Source organism: Ursus arctos, unplaced genomic scaffold (genome assembly GCF_023065955.2).
Source record: "Ursus arctos isolate Adak ecotype North America unplaced genomic scaffold, UrsArc2.0 scaffold_30, whole genome shotgun sequence".
NCBI lineage: Eukaryota > Metazoa > Chordata > Mammalia > Carnivora > Ursidae > Ursus > Ursus arctos.
In genome coordinates, this window is record NW_026622986.1 from 36,346,480 (window position 1) to 36,352,084 (window position 5,605).

Genomic DNA, 5,605 nt, shown 5'->3' on the forward strand with positions numbered 1-5,605 from the left:
CACCTGCCCGACTGTCCAAAATGTTTTTTACCATTCTCCAGTTTTCTTCTTCTGGTTAGGGTGAGGGTTAGGCATTAGGGGTTAGGAGTTAGGGTTACGGTTTAGGGTTTAGGATTAAGGTTAGCTTAGGGATAAGGTGAGCGTCAGGCTCAGGGTTGGGCCCAGGGGGCCCCTGAAAGTGGGGGTTTGCTAGGATTGGCTCAGGTTGGCATTCAGAATTCTCCTGCCCTGAATCCTTCCCGGAGTCCCAAATGGCATGGTTTCCTTCTGGGTGGCAGGCTGAGTCCCCTGGTATTGCTAAGGTTTCCCCAATCCCTCAGGCTTTGGAGCCAGGCCTCTGGGGGTGGTCCTTTCAGAACCCGATCTAAGGTTAGGGTCTAGGAGCATGTCAGGTCTGATCTGACTGCTGTGTGGCAACCTTCTTGGAGGGCTGAGTTGAGGGTGTGGGTTAGGGTGAGTGTTAGCCTCAGGGTTTGTGTCCAGGGGGGCCGCTGAAAGTGTGGGTTCGCTGGGATTGGCCCAGGTTGCATTCAGTTTTCTCCTTCTCTGAATCCTTTCTGGAGTTCCAAATGGTACCGTTTCCTTCTGTGTTGCAGGCTGAGTCCTCTGGTATTGCTGAAGTGTCCCCAATCCCTCAATCTTTGGAGCCAGGTTTTTGGGGCAGGTGGTGTCAGAACCCAGCCTAGGGTTAGGGTTAGGGTCTGGGAGTACGGAAGGTCCGAACTGCTGTCATTGTGGTGGCCCTCACGGAGGGCTGAGTAGAGGGCAAGGGCTAGGGTGAGGGTTAGGGTCAGGCTTGGGGTTTGTGTCTAGGGTGTGCCGAATGTGTGGGTTAGATTTGTGTTATTTTTTGGGGGCAGATGGCCAGGGCAGAGTGACAGGGGTCTGTGGACCTGGCATGTGGGGGGTGGTGGATCTTGGGGGTGGAGGGGCCAGGGGGGAAGGCAGGGGCGGCGGGGGGTGGTGAGGGACAGGGGTCAGGAACCCAGGGGCCGGGGTGGGAGTGGCCTGGACCGGGCTGGTGGTCAGGGGACCCTGGGGTAGAGAGTCCGGTCCAGTGGGGTGGGAGTGCGGAACTTGGGGGGCAGAGGGGCTGGTGATCTGAGGCCTGGGGATGGTGGGGCTGGGCTTGGGGGGCAAGGAACTGGGGTGGGTGGTGGTGGAGGATCCAGGGGTGGATGTGCTAGGACCCCTGGGATGGGTATAGAGGCCAGAGGCGCGGTGGGGGCGGGGGGGATGACCGCGGCTTGGGTTGGTGGGTGGGCAGGCATGGCCCCTCTGTGATTCTAGAACCCAGTGGCCAGAGTCCAAGTGGGCAAGAGGGACAAGCCGGTGACCTACGGGGAGGTGCACGCGCGGCACTACATTGCCCGCCGCAAGGGCTGGCTGTCTCTGCACACAGGTGAGGGGCTGCGGTGTGGGGGCCCCACAGATGAAGTTCTCAGTCGTGGCTATCACAGAAACACCAGATAAACACGTACAGGAGGCTTGATTCAACTCTTCCGTGTTCAGAGGTTTTCATTCACGGATTTTATATTTGGGAATCACTGTGGGATGGGGGTGAGCAGCCATCCCGCACACACCTTCCCTGTGGAGGGCACTGCCTTCTTGTTTTGCTCAGATTGTAAAGAAGTGTTCTTTTCGAGATCCACTAGTGCCCCATGTTTACAGTTTGTGCTGTTTGTCGGTGACTTCGCTGCCTTAAAATAGCCCTAATGCTGGAGTGTGAGGCACCAGAAGGGTGTGACGTACACTGGGGAGAAAGTGCATGTTAGGTGAGCTTCCTTCAGGCACCAGTTACAGTGCTGCTGGCAGAGCTCAGTGTTCAGCGGTTATGTGTATCAAACAAGGGGTCTTTAAGCAGAAGCACACATGAAACAAGGTTATATATTGATGTGTCTTAACCAAGGGCATGCGGAAACCTAACTCCTTATATCCCCTAGGAGCAAGGGTTTGGTGTTCCCTAACTTATTGCTCATGGTGACTTTATAGAATGTAACGACCGGGAACTAAAGAAAATCCGCTGTGTTTTGTTCTGTATGAGGCTTCTCAACCTGGGTGTTTTGAGAACCATCTGTCTAGAGGACTTAAAATACAGATTCCTGTCCCCCACCCTTCTCAGGTTCTGGTTCTAAGGCCTGGGGATGGGTGTGGAGACCCTTCATACATACTGTACGAGATATAGTAGTTTCAGGATCTGGGGATCTAGGGATGGTTGTGGAGACTCTTCACACATACTGTATAAGCTGTGGGAATTTCAGGATCTACACTGAGAATCCACTGCTTGAGGCCATGGCTCTGGTTAGTGAGAGAGCTCATGTCCCTAGTCTCAGAAGTAGCTGGTAGCCTCATCTCTCTGGGCCAAAGGATGGCCAGTGCTTATATAAATTGTCCAGAAAGAGTGGTAAAGGGCTAGACTGGAAAGGATCATCTGAGTTTTATGCCCTGCTAAGGTCTCAGTCTTCCCTATGGTAAAACCAGGATGACTGAGAATACCTACTTCACAGGATTTGTTTGCAAATGTAATGAAATAATGTACTTTGAACCTTAAAGTGTTATTCTTTTTATTCCACTTGTAGAAGAAGAGAGGAAAAGCCAGGGTGGGGGTGGAATTGAGTGCCCTGGATGTTACCTCTGGAGTTTCTGCTGAGTCTTCAAGGTGCCCTTCTCCTTTCAGGTAACCTGTACGGGGAGGACCATGCTGCAGAGCAAACAGTGGAGGATGTTTTCCTTTGAAAGTTCATGCTGGGCACCTTTCCAGGGTATCTGGCCGACCTGCTGATCCTAAAGCGCCGGGCTTACGAGTTGAAGGTCTGTGCCCTGGTCCTGAGGCAGCTGCCTGCACACAAGTTCCACTTGCTGGTGGGGTACAGTGAAGCTCTGTTGTCCCACTTTTACAAACGTCCTGTCTGTCTGCACCTCCAGACTGTGCCCTCCAAGGTCGTGTATAAGTACTTCTAAGACAGTCCTTTTTTTTTTTTTGCATCAGGCTCTAGCCTGGGAAGGACAGAAACGTGTGGGAAAGGAGTGAAGTAGAATGAGGAAATACATCCCCTCACTGTCTCACAAGGATTCCTTTTCAAAGCTGCTGTTGAATAAGTAGACCTTCCGTGTTGTCTTGCCCCTTGGTTTGTCTTTCCTCCTTAGAGAAGAGAACTAGAGTAGGGTTTCTTCGAGGATGCTCCAAGGCTCCCCAAAGGCTGCCAGTTGTTTGAGCCTTGGGTAATAGCTCCAGTGCAATGAGTGTCTTGTCACCTTATCAGGAACTTTACCTGGAGTTCTTTGTTTTCTCTCAGAGTGGAAAAATCCGTTTTTGGTCATTATAAAATAATCAACATTAATTTTTAAAATTTGAAACAATATGGACATGTGTCAAGTCAACCATGAAAGACTCTTGTAATTCTTCCACGGAGAGAACTACTGTGAACAGTTTATTTCCAGATGTACCTTTTCCCTCCAGAAATACCTTAGTGGATACTCATTGCTTATGAAACAAGCTTTCGATTGAGCACTACTCTGTGCCACAGATGTTCTGAGCGCTTGGAACCCAACAGTGTACAAAACATTCTGTTCCAAAAGCCCTGCCTTCGTGACACTTGTATCCCCGTGGAGGTGGGCAGGGAGGGCTAGGCAGCACTGAGGACTCCAAGCAGGTGAGGGAGGTAGACCTACAGCTCAGTGCGGGAGAGCATTTCAGGAGGTGGCATCTGCAAAAGCTGCAGGTGGTGATGGGCGGTGGGGCAGGGATTGCTGACTGACTTCACTGTGACACTGACCTTGACCCTCACCTTGACCATGACCCTTGAACCTCAGCCTCTCTCACACACACACACCCTAATTCCAACCCTGACCTTGACTTATTACCAGGACTCTGATTCTACCCTAAGCTTTACCCTCATTCTAACAGTAGTGGTCTCCCTAAGACTACCCACAACTTGACCTTCACTCAACCTCAACTTTTACCTGAGGGTTTCACTCGGACCCTGGCCTGATCATGTCAGACTCTGACACTGACATTGATTATGTCCCTCAGGTAACCCTGACTTTCAGTCAGAACTTCACTCTGAAAATATCCTAATGCTATCTGACCTTGTCACGACCCCGACTGTGACCTTATCCTAACCCTAACTCTGAGGCTTGCTTTGACTCTGACCATAATCTTCACCCAGACTCTTATCATGATCTTGACCATAAAACTGACAGTCATTTAAATTTGACCCTAGCCCTCATCTTCCATTATTGATAAACTGGACTCTGACCTTGACCTTGAAACACAGCCATCACCCAGACTCTGTCCCTCAACAGATCTGAGCCCACTCTTAACCTTTGTCTTGATGCTGATTCTAACACTCAACAACCCTGGATTGATGGGACTGATTGTCATTCAGGCCCTGAGACACCCTCACACCCTGCTGACAAAACTCAACCTTAACCTGACCCTGACCCTGACGCTTCCGACCTTCACTCTGTCACTGACCCTGACCCTGGACTAAATGTGAATTTGATCCTCACCCTCTTCCTGATTCCCACCCTAACACTGACCTTGACCCTTCCACTAACAGTGATCTGACAACCTCAGCTAGACTTGATCATGTTCCTGACCCTCATGACCCTGATCTACCCACATACTGATCATGAAACTTTACTTAACCCTGACCTTGACCCTGAACCTTATTCAAATCCTTATCCTGTCCCAGACTGTTACCCTGATGCACAGCCTTGCTTTGATATTCACCCTATAAACTCACCCACATCTTGACCCTGATCCATTTTTAATTGAAATATATTTGACATATAACATTGTGTACATTTAAAGTGTACATGTTGATACATTTATATATCTTAATACTTTATATATCATAATATGATTGCAACAGTTAGCACCTCTGTGTTACATAATTATTCTTTTTAGTCGTTAGAATAATTAAGTTCTAGGTTTCTAGCAAGTTTGTTGATTATAATACAATATCATTGTCTGTGCTTACTATTTATTATAAATTTGTACCCTTAGGCAACATCTGCCCTGTCCCCTCTACTCTCCAACCCCTGGTAACCACCATTTTGCTCTCTGTTTTTGCAAGTTTGGCTTTTTTAGATTACACATGTAAGTGATGTCCTACAGTATTTGTCTTTCTCTGTCTGACTTATTTCACTTAGCATAACTTCCACGAGGTCCATCATGCTGTTGCAAATGGCAGGATGTCCTCTTCTCATGGCTGTATAATATTCCATTATATTTATATACCACATCTTCTTGATCCATTCATTTGTTGATGGGCACTTATTGGCTATTGTGAACAATCTTGCAGTAAACATAGGAGTGCATTTCTGTCTTCAAAATCCTGTTTTTATTTCCTTTGTGTGTATACGCAGAAGTGGAATCACTGGATCATTGTTGGGTCTATTTTTAATTTTTTGAGAAGCCTTGATATTGTTTTCCATTATGGTTGAATCAGTGTACATGCACACCAACAGTGTGAAAGAGTTCCCTTTTCTCCAAACCCTTGCCAGCAATTTTTATCTCTTGTTTTCTTGATAATAGGCCTTCTGACAGGTGTGAGGTGATACCTCATTATGGTTTTGATTTGCATTTCTCTGATGGTCA

General features: G+C 48.3%; 1 pseudogene; it reads left to right on the forward strand.

Moving 5' to 3' along the window:
• The first annotated feature begins 1,114 nt into the window (after positions 1–1,114).
• On the forward strand, positions 1,115–2,961 carry LOC113241099 (28S ribosomal protein S24, mitochondrial-like; annotated as a pseudogene).
• Positions 2,962–5,605: the final 2,644 nt, after the last annotated feature.